The sequence below is a fragment of the Macaca nemestrina genome, chromosome 6 (assembly GCF_043159975.1).
Source record: "Macaca nemestrina isolate mMacNem1 chromosome 6, mMacNem.hap1, whole genome shotgun sequence".
NCBI lineage: Eukaryota > Metazoa > Chordata > Mammalia > Primates > Cercopithecidae > Macaca > Macaca nemestrina.
In genome coordinates this window covers 43090888-43111099 of record NC_092130.1, presented here as the reverse complement: position 1 = coordinate 43111099, position 20212 = coordinate 43090888, and the positions used below count along the sequence as shown (strand labels likewise).

The 20212-nt window shown below is 45.5% G+C and overlaps 1 protein-coding gene and 1 pseudogene across 1 annotated transcript in view; both read right to left on the bottom strand.

The window, feature by feature from the left end:
• Nucleotides 1–20212, bottom strand: part of LOC105467102 (SPARC (osteonectin), cwcv and kazal like domains proteoglycan 1) — a 514664-nt gene that overhangs the window by 347554 nt on the left and 146898 nt on the right. The window lies entirely within an intron of this gene.
• On the bottom strand, nucleotides 5922–6069 carry LOC112424116 (U2 spliceosomal RNA; annotated as a pseudogene).

The window sequence follows — 20212 nt, the reverse complement described above, 5'->3', positions numbered from 1 at the left end:
AACCTGCCAACACATATTCTCAAATAAGGTGGGAATATAATTTGGAGCTTATCAGGAGATTCAACCTTTCCCAGAAAAATACTATTTGACTGTTTGGAATTTTAATCTGGAGATTACCTGAATTTGTCTCATCTATCATTCCACTGTGTTTACACCCACTGCGAAACATCAAGCAAGTAATTTCTCTCAGGATGTCCTCAAGTGGGGTGTATTTTGATACATACTACACTAAACCTCATTATTTCTGACATTATCCAAAAGAGCCTCACTCTGAATACACTTCCCTTAAATTCTAAAAAAACAAAAATGTTCATTCATCAGTGACTTAAACAGAACTTTTTGAAAAGCCCAGGAGTTACGCTTCCTGATGAGGGTAGGGAGAGAGCACTGTGGTGAAGAGCACACACCCCGAGTCCGAGTGATTTCCTGTCCCCGCTCCACCACTTGCCTATTGTCAAATGGGAACGGCAGGTGCACCTACTGCACAGGGTAGCTTTAAAGATCTCATGAGTTAATCACCTAAAATGCTGCCTTCCCCATAGTAAGTGCCAGCTGTAGTTATTATCATTGGATGTATCCCAATCATGAAAACTCATGTTACCAAAAATATATAACTCACAGTTTTTAGTAACTTTTACTTTTTCTAATATAAAAAATACAGATTTATTTTATAATCTTATAAAACAACTCACAAGAACAAATAAGAATATACATTCTTAAGTATAACATAATGAAGTGTTAAATATCCCCATGGCACTGGCAGAAACCAATACAACCATGTATATTTTGCCATCAGGGAAACTGAGACACCAGTGGTTGAAACATTTGGTTTCAATCTTCCAGAAAACAGGAAGATGCCCAGCCTTTCATGACTCTTTAAATGGTGTCTTGATGTTTCCTGTTCCAATAGGCCAGTACATTCTTGAAATATAGCCTTAATTTTTACACACAAGCTGTGTAACCTCAGACAAAGCAAATAACCAGGTTGCGCGTCTGTTTCCTCATCTGTAAGGTAGAAAATAATAAAAACACACAGCTCCTAGGGTCACAGTGAAGAAAATGAACCAAAATCATAGACAAGTCCTGCCACACATACGCATGAGCTGCTGGAAAGGCATGCCCATTTGCCTGTTCTAGAGTGGGCCTTCCTAACATGGGAAATAGTCCAGATCCTCAAGCCAAAGAAACAGTGGAAAAAAGCCACAGCAAGGGGAAAAAATGTATACACTGTTCCTACAGAGACCCCTCAGATTCTTAAGATCACACTGCAGAATTAACCATCATGGTCCACGCCCACCTGTGAAGCCATTTAGGGTGGAAACAGCAGCAGCTCATCACAGCCTTTTCTGCCGCCTGACATCCCACTGAGAGCTGAACTCCTCTTTGCCAGTAATTGGAGAACAAATTGTGCAAAATGATTGGACTGACCAATAAATCTGTGCCAGTAATCCACTGGAAGGGCAACCACGTGATTCTGCAGAATCTGTAAATCTCACCCAGATAGAAGGCAAACTTACTGAAGTCCCCGGGTCAGGGACCTCAGGTTCCCAGGCCATATCCCCATCCTCATCTGTACTCTGGGGACAGGGATGGCAGGAAGAGGATGGACTGGGAAGAGTGAAAGTTCACAAGGATGACTTATGCCCTCCCCAAAGAAATACATCCCCTCTCATTTAAATGACAAAAGAAAAAAAACCCAGAAGAGAAAACATGATCCGTGTGGTCTTCGGGGGAGAGAGCAAGTCAGATACTAAGACCTGAACCTAGCTCTTGAGCAGACAGGCCAGAAGGGAGTTCACACAGACAAAGCATTTAACGCTGTGCCAGGCCCATAGTGTTCACTTAATATTGACGCTAGTCACTGCCCCCCTTCTCAATGCAGAATACAGCTATAACAGCAGCCAGTGTGCTACAGGCCAAGGCACAATGCTAAGTGTTTTACATGAATTGTTTAATTTTCTCCTCAAAACAATCCTAAGGAGAAGGTGCTATTCTCATTCGCACTTTCCTGCTGAGATAGCTGAAGCTTAGAGAGGCTAGGAGACATGCCAGGATCACACAATTAGTACGCCGCAGAACCACACCACCAACCCAAGCCATCTGCATCACTACTTCTAAACGACAGTGTCTCCGTATACCATGGGATCTTTTAAATCTGCTTTTGCTACCTGCAACCCTTTTGGGAATTGCAAATGGTATATAAAGTCAGAAACAATTGGCGTGCTTTCACCACCCCACCCCAGCCTTCGGATGCTGTGATGGTTAATTTTATGTGTCAAATCGACTGGGTCATGGGGTGCCCAGACATTTTGTGAAACATGATTGTGGCTGTGTCTGTGAAGGTGTATCTGGATGAGATTCACATTTGAGTCAGTGGACTGAGTAAAGCCGACTGGCCCTCTCCAACGTGGGTGGGCCGCATCAAGTCCGTTGAAAACCTGAATAGAAAAAGGCTAGGGAAGAGGGAGCTTCTCTTGCGTAACTGTGAGCTGGGGCATTAGTCTTTTCCTGACTTCAGACTGGAACTGAAAAATAGGCTCTTTTTGGGCCTTGAGCCTACCAAATCTTAGACTGGGATTTACACCGTTGGTTCTCTTGCGTCTCCTGCTTGCTCAATCTCCATAGTCACATGAACCACTTCCTTATAATAAATCTATTTATGTATATACACCTATATATACACATATACATCTGTCTGTATCTCCTAATATCTCCTTTTGTTTCCTTTGCTCTGGAGAACCCTAATACAGATGCCATGCATCACAGAAATCCATCTGAAGCCTTCGTTAACAGTAGAAAAATTTTTATGGGTCATTTGGACACTAAGCATGCAATAACCCAGTGTTTAAAACTAAACTTTAGAGGAATGTCCAACCTAAAAAAGCGCTGCTGTGAAAATAAAATGGGAACTGATGCAAAGCATGGGATGTAGTGGGGAGGGAGAAGGGAACACAGGGGAATGGTGTGCCCTCATGCCTCTGCAGAACCTTTCTGCATTATTGTCTTCTTGGCTCCTCTAATGCACCACATCCCTTTGCGCACACATACTATCCCATAGTGCAAGCTCGAGAAGCCATATGCATGGCTCACTCAGCATAGCACCCACAGGTCTCCTCACCTAAATGAATCTAGGTAAGGAGTTGAAGGAGACTGAACAAATGGTAGAAGGAAATACTATTTTGGGGTCGGAACCTTCTTTGTAGTTCCTGTCTCTCTCTCATTTACAAGACAGACTGCCCTAGTCCTCAAACTAGGCTCAGTGGGAACTAACTGTCATGAGCTGGAGCCAGATCAGCCATTATTGTATGTCCCATGGGAAGCAGACCTGAGACCTCACTCTGCTCTGCCAGGCCTCCCACCAGGCCACCGCTCCTGAAAATTAGCTCTTTCATTACGACGAGCTGCCCAAAGCACAGGAGCTAAGAGATGACCTATGGGCCCAATTCATAATATTTATGTTCCTGCCACTTCACTGCCCTCTATCTCTGCTCAGTACCTTTGGCTGGCTGAATCAGAGACCCCCCCACCAGACACTGTGGGGATGGAAACTATAATTGCAATTGTCAGTGGTGAGCAGCTTTTATGGTGAGGGCTACATACCTACCACAATCCTCCTGCATTTCCCAGCTCCTTCCACCAGCTTCAGCCAAAATGCAAACTGACACTACCTCTTTAGATGAGGATAAAGCCAGTTTAATTCACTCCTTAAATGCAACAGCATTTATTTTAAAGCCACATATCTCTCAGACCACAGGACATGAACCTGCTCCAAACCTAACACCAGATGCATTGTCAAATTCACACAGAAAGCTAGAAGCAAAAATTAAAAGTGAATGTGAATGCAAGGCTGATACTTAGGTATGTAAATTGCTTTAAGTTCTTGATAGTAAAAATACCCACTCATGCAACTCAACAAATACATATTGACAAACTACTATGTGCCAGACATAGAATGAGGAGATGAAGAGACGAGGCCATGCCTACATGAGCTCAGTGTTCTAATTCACTCTACCAAACCTCCCTCAGTTTGCCAGGAAGGACCTGTGTGAATCTTTGCGAAGATCTTCCTAGTCCCACATTCACCTTGATAATTATAGCTTTCATCTAAGGAAGTCACACATGCCAAGCATTATTCAGCCATAGGTATTTTCAGCATTCCATTTATTGAGCACCTGTTATATTAGGTACTGTGATAAGTACTATGCACATTATACCATTTAATCCACCTGACATCTCTGCAAGGTATGTATTATGTACTGTCGTTTTACAGGAGGAGGCCAGAGAGATGTTAAATGACTTTCCAAAAGTCATGTAATCAGCAAATGGTGGTGGAGCTAGGATTCACATTCCTAGCCTCTCTGTACTTCCTGGGCATCCACTGTGATTCCCAAGAGGTTCAAAGGAGGCCTGCTCTTCACTCAGCTGCACAGCAGTGTTCATGCTACTCTAAGGCCAAGGGGCTGTTTTTTCCTCTGTGTCAGAAAAAGGAGCACCAACGTGACTGGCAAGGCTGCAACCGTAGGTCCCAGGTGAGTTGCCTCCCCTGAGTCTGCCTTGTCATCTCTCAAATAAGGAAGGTGAGCAAAGGGATCCATAAGACGTCTTCCAACTCCAGAGTCTTCTGAATCCCTGCAACTGGAAGACCTGCCAAAGTGTGGCCAAGAAGACCTAACTCACTCCCAGGGCATGCAGCACCACAATCAGACCCTGACTAGGGCCCACAAGAGAGAAGCTGACTCCAAAAGCCCTGTGTGTTGGGCTGTTCTTGCATTGCTATAAAGAAACACCTGAGGCTGGGTAATTTGTGAAGAAAAGTTTAATTGACTCATAGTTCTGCAGGCTGTATGAGCATGGTGCCAGCATCTGCTCAGCTTCCGATGCGCCCTCGGGGGGCTTTTACTCATGAAGGAATAGGCATGTCACATGGTGAGAGAGGGAGCAAGACAGAGAGAAAGGAGAGGTCCCAGATGCTTCTAAACAACCAGATCTTGGTGAACTAACTGAGCAAGAACTCACCCATCACCAAGGGGATGATGCTAAGCCACTGGGGAGGGATCCACTCCCATGATCCAATCACCTCCCACCAGGCCCCATCTCCAACCCTGGGAATTACATTTCAACATGAGATTTGGAGGGGACAAAAATCCAAACCATATCAACCTGCCACAGCACATCCCAGGCAAACAGAACGCTCCCCAGACCCATCACTGACCTTCAAGTTCCACCCTGATTTCATCTGACTTGTTGAAATAGAGCCATTTTTTACAGATTCAAGTTCTACTAACCCAGATCACATCACTCCCCCACATCCAAAGTAACACACACACCTGAAAGCCAGTGATAGAAACTCCTCAGCAAGGCCTGCGAGGCCCCAGGTGGTCACTCTGGCTCCTGTTCCCCTCTCTGGCCCTGCCTAGGCTCCCATCCCCAGCTCTCCACTCCAACCTCCCCAGGCACCCAGCTCTTCATGATCTTTTCCTCCTCGGATCCCCACCCTTCCCTCTGTCTGTGACACTCCCCCGGCTCTCTTCACAAGACTCTGCCCCTCCCTTTGACCTGAGCTTACAAGTCCCCTCTTCTGAGAAGGCTTCCTGCCCATTACTTAAGACTCCAGCCCTGTTTGGTGCCTCACAGTAATATCATGATTAGTGATTTTTCTACTTAGGTTCATCGCTCATCTTCCCCCAGCCCGAAAACCCTGTGTGCTTCATCCACCATCTGAGCTCTGCACCCAGCACCCAACAGAGCACCTAGCACAAAACCAGCAGTCGGTGACACTTGCTGAAAGCTTGAAAGAACAAGCATTGCTTATCTCAACAGGTCCTGTATGATTACCACAGCAACTGGCTGGCCAGCACCATGGATCCTTCTCCACTTCTACGGGCTGGAGGAAGGGGATGTGCCACATTTTGTGCAGATAGCAAAGGTTCTGCTCTGCAGGAGCTAAAGAATACACACAAAAGTGTTTTCACATGATAGCGTGCCATGCAAATAGAAAGTGCTTTCATATATATGTCTGTATGTGTGTAGATACTACACTTGATCTTATCCAAAAGGCCGAGAAGCGACTGTGTGTGTCTAGAGAGGCGGACAGATAGACAGATGTCCGCTGAAAAAAATACATTTATAACAAACATTTAAATCATGGTCCAAGGCAAAATAGGCTAAGTGCAAAGTGAGTATCACAAATAATGAGTGCCACAAAAACGAGGGTGAGTCCAAGAGGGAGAGGGGAGGTTACCCAGGGAAAATGGACTTCAATCACGCTCTGAAAAGTGGCACAGATCGATAGATGTCAACAGCCAGAGCAGCATAAGTGTGGCCCCAACCCACTTCCATCAGTACCACCTGGGGTGTTGGTCAACTCCCCGCCTGCTAGCAGAGCCCCGGGAGTTGGGCCTGGGAGTCTAGTTTTTATCACACGCTCGGGTGAATCTGATGCACATTAAAGAAAAGTCATCACTGAGCCCACCAGGCAAAAGGGCCTAAGTGTACAAAGCTGTGTAGGACAATAATTTGAGAGAACTAGGAAGCAGCAGCTAGAAATACATGTTAAGGCTCGAGAGTTAGGTCTGGATTCTATAGGTAAAGGGAAAACACTGCAGGCTTTTGGATAAAGGAGTCACACAGTGAACACGATGTTCTAGAAAGCTTGGGAAACAGCTCAGGAGGCACTGGGGAAAGAGTTGAGGAGGAGGGAGCCAAGTCAGGAGGCCACAAGACCTCCAGCGGACACTGGGCCCTTCCCCAGGTTGAGAACCCCACGTTGGCCACCACTAGGGACCAGTCAGGGACATGGAGAAGCCTCCCTGGTCTCATCCATGGACATCTGCTCTGGTCTTCCTGATAAGTCCAGGCCTGAGGATGTTTTGATTAGAAAGAAACACACAGGATCTCAAGGCACAAGTGAGAAACTCTTATTTGCAGGCCAAGAGAGTAAGAGATCCTTCAGAATTCAAGTGCTCAGGCAGTGGTACTTGGCAAGGATGTGCTGTATGCCAGGCACCCAAGTTGTTGGAAACAAATAGTATAACTGTAATCTGGTCAAAGCCGAGCACTTACATTTCTCAGGAACACTGGCATATGCACATTAAATCTATAAATACATAAAGATTTCTGGGAGCACTAAATAGAAGTGTGAGATTTTTCCAAATAGATGTGTCTGTTTGTTGGGAGATGAATCTCAATGACCTCTACTACTACTTAACAAAAAAAAAAGAAAGACAAAAACAATCAGGAGTTGGAGGCTATATAAACTTCATGTCCAATGAATCACTGTGAACATGAAGGTTTGGTAGTTTCCATCTTGACAAGGGAGTTTAAAGGGTGCCCCATCAGGTCCCCGTGGAGTCCTACTCTCTGGGGGTCTCTGCCAATGGAGGCATTCCTCTCTCCCTCCCTGTTTCTGCCTGGCTCTTGTGCTGTGAGTTATACAAAATTCGCTGTCTTCACAAGAGTGCACAGATTCCATGAGACAGACTTGCCTCAAAACAATGCAGATACATAACTTGAACTCCAGCTGACAAAGTGTATGAGCGTCCAAACAAGTTTCTTTTCTGCTGAGATGAACAGAAGAGGTGACTTTTCAAAAGCTTTCCTCTTTCAAATATATGAACAGGGTTCCAGCCAAAAGGAACTATATCATTTCCACCTGTCTGAAGGCAGACAGGCTGTAAACATTCCAGCAAGATGTTTGGGGAGTCCTTTAAGCTCCCTGCAAGAAAGTAAATGGCTTGAGACAGGTCTCTCTAATTAGCTAGTGCAAACAGAGAGCAAAAATGTTTCAATTCCAGGAGTGTGGGAGGGTCTGGTCGCAGATCGCCTTCCTGTGCTTCTTCCTCTGGTGCTACACATTCTCTCCAAAGCAGACAATGTTTTTCTGGCCTTGTGGTTTCAAAGATAACCTTCACGGTAAAAATCAATAGCTGTAACACAGTCTTTGGTTCAGAATGAAGCAATAACCCAGGCTCTAAGATGAGGTCCCCTGTTGAGGTCAGAGAGATGCTGACACAGATGCCTCATTTTCTCCTCACAGTCCTGCTAACATTTGTAATCGCTGCCCTCCGGCCCAAGGACAGACACCTTGGCTGTCTTGCCTTTCTCTGACGGGAGAGATGCTCACAGCCTTCAGACTGTGGTTCCCAACGCACTGAAAACAGGTGGGTCTCTAAGAACATTTAAACTGACCGCTGGTATGATATTTGCACTTTTGTGTTGCACCCAAGGGCGCACCCCTCACTAAGGGGGATACCATTAGCAATGCTCAGGAAAAGAAGCCAAATGCCAAAAACCACGTGTGGAGAGATTTCACCCCATGACATGTCCACAGACGGCACATTTACAGAGACAGAAGGCAGACCAGCAGTTGCCTGAGGTTAGGGTACAAGTGAGATCTCAGGGAATTTGGGAAGACAGTGGAAATGTTCCCAAACTGGATTGTGGTATAGTTGCAAAACTTGTAATTTTATTAAAATGCATTAAGTGTGTACTTAAAATGGGCTAATGCTATGAAATTAAATTACACATGAATAAAACTGTAAAAGAGATACATCCATTGAGTAGTTAACGATATGGGGAAATACAGGTTAAAAAACACAGAACACCAGATATTAAATCATATGCTATTTAAAAAAAATGCATCATGCACACATTGGCTTCAGAGGAATAAGAGAAAGCAATATGCCAAAATGTTTATAGTAATTGTTCTCTATGTGACGGAATGACAGGTGCTTTTCACTTTCTTCTTTATGTTTCCTGTATATTCCAAATTTTTACCATGAATATGCACTTGCTTTCATCATCAAAATTTGATGCTGTAGTTTAGTAATGCACCTATGAAATAACTGGCCAAGAGTACATAGCTGAAGAGTTAATAGCCAAGTTTGAGACGATGCTGCTTACGGTCCCTGCAGTTGAGCAGACACTTAATGGCTATTGTGAAACTCAGGGACCTGAAAGATTTAAGGCCTCCCTCTTCAAGTAAGCACACCCCCCTCCCCTCATCAGGCCCACTGTATGTATTCCCAGAAAGGGTCAGGCCTTGCACAGGGAAAGCAAACATTAATTAACTTGCACATTGCACGTGCACACATACCAGTCCCCCGTTAACACACTGGAACAATTTTCAACATGTTCAAGTCAATCAAATACAGGTGACAGGACCTGAACTACATTATAAAGCATGAGCCCTGTGCCCGTCACCAATCTAGAACACAGCCTATCTGTACAAATGCTTCTTTTCTTCCCCCTGTGAGAAAGGCTCTTTATTTTCTCGGAATACACAGTCTTACCATAACAGAGGATTCACTGACCCTAGCTAATGATTTTCTCTCCTTCAAAATTAATATCACACACTGGATCTCTAGGTACTTTACAGTACTTACAGAATTTTCTAAAATAATGAATACTCTCTACCCACGCTAACAGGAGTTTCTCCATCCTTGGTGTTAAGATTGAGGACAAGGGTCAGCTGAGGCCAATCCCGCAGTTTGCTGGTTTGGAGAAGGATCCTAAACTGAGCAGACAGCAAGTTGACTGGCTCAGGAGGAAAGCTTGAGGGTGGTATCCTTAGCTCATCAGCATTTTTCTACGATTGACCTCTGTCTATCACAGGGACAGGCCCTGCAGCCCGGTTTGCATTCCAGAACCCACCATCCCCTTTCAGATCACAGCTGCCAGAGCTGTGGGCAGCACAGCTGACCCAATTATTCTCTCCTCTGACATCGGGAATGGGAATTTACAGGACTATTGCTCTCCACTGGCAATCTGAAATAAGGCTCTATAAATTCCAGAGCTGTGTGACAGACATTTGCCGCCAATGTACCTGGTAAAGCAGGTAAATCCAGGCTCAGGAAAGAGCAATGCAGAGCAGAAAAGCAGAGAACAGAGAGAGAAGAGACCAAGAGTTGCTTTCTTAGACCCCTTAACTCTCTAGCTCCTGGTAACAGTCTCTGTGAGGTCAGCAATCAGGCTGCACAAACTACCCTTTCTGCCTCCTGATCACTGCTCCTTCTAGCCTGAATGAGTCTTTGTGACTTACATCCAAAGGAGGCTTGGATAAAGGACCTACAAAATAAACTCCTCTCAGAAAATAGGAAATACTTCCCTGGGCTCTCTGCCTGGAGGCATTAGCAAAAGGACAGCCAGAGGAATTAAACATTTTTTCAGGATTGGAGGCCAAGAGAGCTTCAAGTGCAAGTTCCTAAGAAAAGGGCTCCTAGGGCAGGTGTCTAGGCTGGAGGCCCAGCAGAGCCTCCAGAGTGAATGATTCACTCAGTGGAGGTCAGAATGAGAGCTCCCCCAGGGCAAAGACCAGGGACACTGTCTCCCTTACTAACCACTGCATCCCATGTACCTAGAACAGCACCTGATACAGCGGAATCTCAACTAATACCTGCTGAATTAACTCATGGGTGTATAAATATTTGATGGGCAGCTACCTTTTGCAAAAAGTAATTCTAGGCACAGGCTCAAGAAGTTACATAAACCAAGGCAGAAGCAAAAATCTACAGTGTATGTACAAGGAGCAGGTAAAACCCCATTCGGCAGATACATCAAGCCTATTTGCAGAGCTATAGGTTGGGACTATGAGGGAGAAAGCTTTGCGTATCAGGCTAAAGAAGTAGTTTTGTCTGCAAGGGTGAACATCCCGCAGCTAACATTTCCAATGACCAAAACACATTTCCACTGGAGCTCCTTAAACACATACTTCCTATGCAGCCTTCTCACTCCACCTCCTAGGTACCCCTACTGACCCAGGAGACTTGATGGCATCTTCCTTTCTGTATCACGTACCATGAAAATAATAAGTCTACCAAAGCTGTAGTCTCAGACTTCACAACATCCTCTACTTCTGGACATTCTGACTACAGGCACCGAATAACTCAAGTTACAGGATCAGAGAGGCAACATCAGCTTCAGCATCCATTCAGCTAAAAACAAGGAGCAAGTATCAATTCACACTAACACCAGAGATTCAACTTTCTCCATTTTTGTAATAGCACGTATACAAGTGTATATATTCACATACACACAGAGAATTCAGTTTACAGCTGCATCAAGCTCTGACCCTCCTAAACAAAGACATTTTTCAGTTTCTCCTTGTCATTGAAGAAGGATTAATAAACATCTGATTCTCTTTCAAATAAGTATGTCCACAGGAGTGGGAGAGTGATTTGGTAGCAAGAATACACTCTGGCCACTAGACCTGAATGACTTCTCATCGTGGCCTCTCCACTAATTAACAATATGATCTTGAAGGCATTTTACCTCCCTGAGTCTGTTTCTCTATCTGTAGGTTGGAACTAGTGACACTCCTCCGTATTGTTATTTCAAAGATTGAGTCAGAGATTGTGCATCAAAGGGACCGACAATGCCTGACATGTGGGACGGACTCAATGAATGGTAACTATAATATCGCCACCAACTTAAGTGTAAGTTGTCACATCAGCATTAGCACATGGCCAGGGAACACATACGTGTCTGCTTTGTAATATAGTCAGAAGTGTACACCGGACTCTCCCCACACAGCACATATAACCCCAGCACACAGCCAGTGACCAGAGGATCAAAGAGCTCTAAGGGAAGTATTAAGTTTTACATCACAGCCACCAGCATCCATCTCCCTTTCTATAGGTTCCTTTGGGAAACCAGCTGTCCCCTACATTTAGTCCTTGGCTTTGTGACTTCCCCCCAGTTCCAGGATGGAGCATGTGACTCAAACCTCAGTCAACTAATGCACTGCATTTTCCTGGCCAAGGTGATTGGTCCATGGATGGGCACATTTTCCTTGGACAGGGAAATGTAATGAGATCCTCACCAGAATGGCTGAAAGACATTTTCTACCAAATGTAAATGTAAGGGCCTGTAAGACTGGCCCTGCTGCAACCAGCTCACCCCATGAGGACAGCCTGCCCAAGGAAAGACCTAATGCACAGAGAACAGAGCTCAGATACGGGAAGGGGGAACCCAGGTTCCAATGGCATTTATGAGCCTCTGCATCAAGCTAAACCGAAAACCAGAACTATCTCTTGAATTCTTGGTAGTGTCTTGAAGCTCCTTTTTTTTTAAATCAGTTTGAAATAAGTATTCTGTCTCATGACACTGGAAGATACCAGACAGGTACATGTAGCAAGGGTATTCATGGCTGGTGAGAGGTTTTGAGGGAGCAAGCAGAGACACCCAGATTATGCTTGGTGAACCATGATTCTACTTCAAAGCCAGGAGCCCTGATTCACTGTAGACTATAGAAAATGCTCTGAAGAAGTGGCTGGGACTGAAAGCAAATTGGAAGCCCCTGGGATGAGGGCTCCTAACCTGGGGACATCACCCTCTAAGCCTGAGAACCTGAGGTCTGCCCACGGGGTCCAGCTCAGGTGTGATGTGTGCTCCTGCACGTGCCAGCTTCTGATTTCCTAGTCGTCTCATCCTTCCAGGTGAGTGGGAATGTGATATTTACAAGGGCCATGGTCTCTAGAGCATGGTGTGAAAGCACCTCATAAATTCTACTTTACTATTTCAAAGGAAAAACACTTGATTAAAACACACACCAGAGAAGGCAGACAGGGGCCTTTCAGTCTCCAGCTGTCATCACTGAGGAGATCTTGATCCCAGTTTCAAGAAAGGGGAACTGGAACAGTTGGATGGCACACTCTCCTCCACTGCACAAGTGCAATGCATCATTACCTGACATTGGCCGCCTGAACTTTTCTGCTGAGCCCTTCCTTCTGACCCCTTCCTGGAGCTCCCCAGTAAACAGGTCTTCACTGAGAAAGAATGCTGGATCATAATTAGTGCCACACTCTGAGGCTTCAGAACAGCCAGAGTTGACTGGATTCCTGACCCACCCTGCCACTTCCTAACTATGACCTAAAGCAAGACATTTTACCTATCTGAGCCTTCAGTTCTGCATCTGTGAAATAAGAATAAGTGTAGTACCCCTCACCAGGTTGTAAGAATTAAGTGAGGTGGTCAGGGAGTCGGCAGATCTTACTTCAGTTTTACTTGTAAGAAGGCTGAGGCCAGTCACGGTGGCTCATGCCTGTAATCCCAGCACTTTGGGAGGCCAAGGTGGGTGGATCACTTAAGGTCAGAGTTCTAGACCAGCCTGGCCAACATGGCAAAAACTGGTCTCTACTAAAAATACAAAACTTAGCTGGGCATGGTGGTGTATGTCATTAATCCCAGTTACTCAGGGGGCTGAGGCAGGAAAATCACTTGAACCTGGGAGGCAGAGGTTGCAGTGAGCCGAGATCACACCAATGCATGCCAGCCTTGGTGACAGAGTAGACTCCATCTCGGAAAAAAAAAAAAGAAGAAGATTGAGGCCCACAGTGGCTGTCTGACTTGCCCAAGATCCTAGAGCTAATAACTGCAGCATCTGGGACTCATATCCAGTCCTGACATCAGAGCCCTCATATTCTGCCCACCCCTCCATGGGACCATAGGCCTGGTCCCTCTGGCACTCCACGATTCTGAAGTCAACATGCCCATCTGTGATGCTCTCTTCACTGTCTCTATTCATGTACTCACTTCACCATCCAGGTCACAGTCTCCTCAAGGGGGAACAACTTCAAGCATTATGTTCTGCATGCACTTGGCAGAAACTTTATGCTCTGCAAGGCAAGGTCTCAGAGATAAGAAACAAGTTCTATCCTCTCCTAAAGTGTGTGTTTGCTCAGAGTGCCTTGCAGGCATAGTATAAATGTAGTTATATTTTAAGATCTGCTCAGAATAAACAAAACCTGTTCCCAGAGACTTTACTCTTCATAAGTGTCAAGAAAACCCAGCAAATCGAACAGGTGTCTCACTGTACAAAGAAAATCAGGACGCTGCCAAAGAAGATGGCTTAGGCCTCAGGGATGCAATTGTGTCTCAGGTTTGAAAAAATGATAGCAAAAAATAAAAGCAAAATGAAATATGTCGCTTGGCTTTTGAGATTGTGCCTACTAGCACAGAGGACGTGTGTGAACTAAGGGTTTTACAGGCCTACTACATTTTTTAAACAAAACTTCTCTTATTCACTCATTTGTTCCATGAGTTTTTACTGAGCTTCTATGTGTCAGACACTGTGGTAGACCCTCAGGCTACACCCCTGAATAGGAAAGATACAGCCCTGGCCATCCTGCTGAGAGTAGAGGACACTTCCCGGCATCCTGTGCCAGTCACTCAAATCAGTGTGCAAAAACTCCATGTTTACAATGATGTGGGTAACAGCTAATCCCAGGAGGAAATCATTTTATACGGCAAAACATCTCTAAAAACTTGTTCCTTCTAATAATGTGTCACGAGAAGAAAACAAAAAGCTTTTGTAGCCAAATTAGCTGAGAATGAGTGCTTTGAAAGCTGGCAAACTGTTTTCTCTATTGCAGGACTTCTCTGATCCTTTCCCATGTGACTGTGCTCAGTGACTTACCAGAGAGTGCCAGGGCTGTGGTGTGTGGGTACACAGGCCTGCCCAACTCCAGGAAATGAGCAAAGCCTTGCAAACATGTATGTGATCAAACTCTCAGCAAAGAGCGTTTTGATGGATGGTGTTCCACAGAGAGCACTTCAGAAAGACACCTCTGTGGAGGATCGTGTCTGAGCTAGACCTACGGTGGAGATGCAATCCCAGCCTCACCTTGGCCCTCCTTGCCAGGTATGCCATTGCCCTGATGCACCAGTACAGAACTGCCAGGTTTCCTTCAGAGTAAGAATCTCTTCCAATGGAAGAAAATAAAATTAAAAATCTGAAAGGTATTGTATTCTTTATGTCACTTAAAAAAAAATCTTGTCTTGGGCATTTCTTTCAGCTCACCCCATGGAACTGGTCACTATGAATAATTGAAAATATAAATAAAAAATTCATCTGGTAGCCCAGCCAATCTCTGCTGTGTCCATGGAGGGTGGTAAGACTTGTTATCTCAAGAGGAATTTCCATGACCTCTTTCCTACCCATTCGGGAGCAAATGAAGTCGATTTCCACTAGAAGAATGTCAGGCAGAAGTGTGAACAATAGTGGTGTAGAATGACAAAGACAGTAGGCTCCTGGAAGAAAATGAGGGTCTTCACAGGTTATTTAAAACAAAGAAATCTGGCTAGAGTTTCAGACTAGAAGAGGAGAGCAGGCTGAAATGGAAGATGCTCCGTTATTCACGGAAAATTACCTGTGGTTGAGGAAGGAGTCAGAGAACCGAACCTTGCCCTTTGGCAACACCGGAGAGTAGAAACTTCTTTTGTCAGTTCTGGTCTCTAAGTTCGGTGCCCTTTTTGTTCCTCCTGGCTCTTTGTTCCACTCTTTGTTCTTACCTGACCCCCTTAAAAGTACAATATCTATATTCTCCTTTCCCAGTGAAATATGATCTCAGGAAATGAGCTGAACCTCATTCACACCAAAATGTAATGACTAATGCTAGATAAATGATCTGATGCCAGATCAAGTGTTGAACCAAAAGAACTGTACTCCCAAAGCAGGCTTTCAGGCATCAGAAGGCTGCTGGGTGACTGTCTTTGAGCAGAAGGCCTTCAATCAAGTGCGAGTACATCCCGACACTTGTCCACCCCCACAGGTGTCAGAAGAAGCCGCAGGGGCCTGAGTCACAAAGGGGAGGTCTGGGAAGGTTGGCTGTCCCCTGTCCAGTGTTCATGCTTATGCAGAGACTAGCTACACCTGCAGACCTTCAGAAGGGAACGATAAGTTATATTGAGGTCAAAAACCACATAGCATTTCCTTCCCCTCCCTACTGAGGACCCTCCTGTCTAGGCTCAACCAGAGCAGAAGAGGTGCAAAGGCGAGCTCTTCTCCCCACAAGGTCCATCCACACAGTGATGCCACTTTCAGTGCCCTGGAGATGTCCAAGCTCCACACTCCCACTCAACAGTGGAAGAAGGGCCCCAAGAAGGGCAGGAGCTTCCCCAGGGCTGTACAGAGGACCCATGGAAGAGCCTTGCAGAAAGCAAGCACCTCACTGCTTCCAACCCACTCAGCTGCCCTGACTCCAGCAACCATCACAGCCACCTGTGAAGCTCAGCTTCCCAGCCCTGTTGTATGAAATCCCAGGTCCAACAGGAAACATATTCACACAGTTCCTGCTTAGGGTCAATCCCAACCCTCTACTTTCAGAGAACAAGTAGTCAATCCCTTCTACGATACTCAAGGATTCATCCTGCAACAGGTTCCCTGGCGTTTGGCTATTCCTGTGTGGGGCCCTCTGTCCCAGCATGAGAAGATCAGAAAGCCTGTAAGGTGCCGTGGGGGTATTGACACTCCCCCCAGTTAACTGACTTCCAGTGGAAGTGTTGAGTCCAAGAGGTCACCTCTGGGAAAGCCATACCAGGTGCCATACAGACTTCAGCTCCCCGTCATAGAACAGGCTCAGCAAGTTTCATTTAACCAGACTAGGGTCCACAGGAATGCCCAGTGAACGCTCTTCCCCATATTGAATATTGTCTGTAACCTTTTGGGAATAAGTTTTCTGTATAAAAATATAATTCACACAATAAACAGCCCCTTCCCACAATGGAAAAACCTAATAGAATGTAATTATTGCAGAGGGATTCTGGGAGAAAAGAAGTCACACTTCTCTCTCCTGATCCCTCCCGAGAGGCTCCCATGCACCAGGAGTCTGAGCTGAAATAGTCACCTGAGAAAGGCACAGGGTGGCCCATGCTCAAGTGTGAGGAGTCCTTAATTTCAGTCTATCCTATATGGCTTTCCTTGATGACTATTTAAAAATCAAAACAAAGGTCATAAAGCCAGAATGTTTTATTCTACTTACAAGTCCGAAGTCATTTCACATTTGCATGAATAACCTTCTGTGAAGACAGGTGTCACATCTTAAATTTTAGTGGCCCTGTGGCACTTGCTGTCATTGAAATGGGGTAGATGTTCACAGCACACCTCAGGGCAGCAGTTCTTAAGCAAAAGTGATTTTGCCCCCTAGGGGACATTTGCCAATATCTGGAGATAATTCTGATTTTCACACATGGGGAGGGGGCAATGCCACTGACATTTAGTGGGCAGAGGTCAGGGATGCTGCTAACCATCCTATACTGCGCAGGACAGCTGCCTACAACAGGGAATTTTCCAATCCAAAAGCCAATACTGCCAAGGTTTGGCAGAAACCCTGCTGTCAAGTAATGGTTTTCAACAACACTGGGCATAAGGTTCACACAAAATATTTAGTGTAAATGCAGGTTTCTGGATTTTACACACAGAGGTTGTTTCAGTTGGTCTGAAATGGGAATTTGCCATTTAAAAAAAAAAAAAAAAACTGTTCCCCCTTCCCCAAGGGATTTTGATGCAAGTGTTTCCTATATTTTCAAAATGATGGGCTTGCAATTCCAAAAGATACCACCAGGTAGCAGTGCTGTTAGCTGGGGTAACAAAAGCTTTATAGAAGGTTCTTAGGCAGAGTCTCACCGAACCACACATGCTCTACTTCCCCACGAAAATACAATCACAGGTAAGCAGAAACATGAACTAAATACAGAAAGTGAATAAACTCACACAATATAGATCAATATTTAAAAAGAATGCAAACACCAGACATTGGGGCACCCTTCTAACAAATATTCATCTCTGCCTAATGTAACTTACATGGAATTGTTTGGAGCCAAGTGATTTCAGAGCTGGAAGGACTAAAGTCATCTAGTTCCATAGCCTCATTTTAGCAAAGAATATGACTGCCTGTAAATGACCAGTTTCTAGAATTTGAGACCTTGCAATGCTGTGCCCACTCAGTCCCAATAGTGAGTACTTCAGAATCCCTTCCCTGATGAGCTCTTCCTGTTTATGGGGTGAGCCTATGTCTGCCTTTGAAACACATCCCAGCTGCTTCCACCTGTTGCAGTGAATACCCCTGCAGAATATTTACTCTGGGCATTACCTGGATTCCACAGCTCAGCGTTAACCAAACTTGCTTCATCCAAGAATCACCTAGGGCTTGCTAAAAATGCAGGCTTTCCCTCTGGAGAGTCCCACGCAGTTGGTCTGGAGCAGGGTTGACAATCTGTATTTTTAGCAAACACCCTAAGTGGCTCTTTAGCTCTGGCTCTATTCCAAACTTTCCCAAAATGTGGTCCCTATAAAACATCAACTGGGAGCCATTCTGGACCAATCACTCTTTCTAGGGGCTGAGCCCAGGAATGTGTAACAAACTGCTGGATGAAAATTTTGCACATTAAGGTTGAGGACCCTAGCACTCTATATAGAAATTACTTACAGCATGATGCCCTCCCAGATCTTAAGGAGCTTCATCTCTACAAAGGCAGGGAAGGGAAGGCTGCCAGATAGACATAAATGTCTCAGCATTAATGCAGGCACTCCACCAGACACTGGGGGCACCAAAGAGCACTCACTTCTGCCTCATCTGGGCCTGGCACACCTGTGTGACAGGGCTTATCACTGCCATCTTATTAGAAAAAATAGACTCGGAGAAGCAAAGCAGCTGTCCAAGGCCATGGGGCTAAAGAGTAGCTGAGTCAGGATTCAAACTCAGGTGTGGCCCACCCAAGGCCCCTGTCTTACTTTGCACAGGCTCCCTCTCAAGAGGCAATTTTGGTAAGGCCTCAACTCTCCTTTCTCCCGCACCAAATGCCCTTTCGCTTCCTCTCCCAGCACACAACAGAATAGACCCCAAAGAATGAGAAGCCCAGGAAGGCTGGGAAGTTGCAATTCCCTGTGGGCTCCTCCTGCCCTCATGAGCCGGGCACCTGGAAGCTGGGGTCACAGAACAGGAGCTTGTTCCCCCTCCTTCCCTGCATCCCTCCTCCACCTGTCCTTTCTCCTGAATGGCTAATTTAAATGGATAGGATTTATTTGACTCAACTCTGTATTGTCTGACCCCAACCTGCTTCCAGCTATAACTCCCAAGTCAAAAGGCAGGAAGTCAGAACAGGGAGGAGAAAAAGACTGAGATAATCAGCCCTTGATTAACATTGAGCTGTGAATGCACAACCTTTTCTAAAGCTGCACAGAGGGTGAACAGGAGGAATGCAAATGAGGTGGTGGTGATGAAAATGATGTCTGAACGGTAAAGCGCCATACAAACAGAAGGTGTCATTCAAATTTAAAAGAAACGGAAACATGGTTTTCCAGACAATTCTCCAAGGCTTGCCTCCTTACACCAATGTTCTCCTGAAAAGGGGTTCGCAGCTCTGAAAGACAACTCCTGATAGCACTGTGTGCCAGGCCCAGTGTTAGACACCGTAAGTCAAACAAAAATGTGCAATATGCGAGCCCTGTCTTCAAAAAACTGATGATCTGATAAAGAGGGGAATGAAAAAATAGCCCCAAATCCACATGGCATATGCCTAGTGGGGCAGACTCTAGAATGTGAGAGTCAGAAAAAGTTACTCAGACCTTCTGCAGGATACCAGCCAGTGGCACCTCCTAATGGTCTATCCCTTGACTGTTACCTTCCAGTTCTGCCTCCTAAAGATATCTCAAAGGCACCACTTACCTCCCCTGCAGCATCATTACCTTGGTTCAGGCCTGTCCTCTGTATCCTGGCTAGCCCTCCACCCTCCCTTGCACCAACCCATCTCCCACATCGTAGCTGAAGTGATTTTTTTTCAGTCCAATCATGTTTTTAAATCAAATAATGTTTAAATGCCTCAATGGCTCCTTGTGACCACCTGGGGAAAGTTCAAACTTCTTGTTTTGGGACCTGAAGCCCCTCTCTGCCTCCCATGTTGCCCCTTAGTGCTGTGAGCTGAGAGATTGTAATTCCTCTAACAGGGTGTAATTTCTCATGCATCAAAGTTTAGGCACACTGCCTGGAACGTGAGATCTCACACAACCACCCATCTCTGCCTGGTTCATGCTTCTTTGTCCTTCCAGTATCAACTCAAACAGCTTCTTAGGCCAGACGTGGTGGCTCATGTCTGTAATCCCAGCATTTTGGGAGGCAGATCACCTGAGATCAGGAGTTCAAGACCAGCCTGGCCAACATGGTGAAACCCCATCTCCACTAAAAATACAAAAATTGGCTGGGCGTGGTGGCACGCACCTGTTAATCTCAGCTACTCAAGAGGCAGACGCAGGAAGATCACTTAGAACCAAGGAGGCGAAGGTTGCAGTGAGCCAAGATGGCACCACTACACGCCAGCCTGGACAACAGAGCAAGACTCCATCTCAAAACAAAAAAACAATCAAACAAACAACAACAACAACAAAAAACAGTCTCTTGCTTCAAAGCCTCCCCAGAGCCCCCAGAGCCGCTCCTCCTCT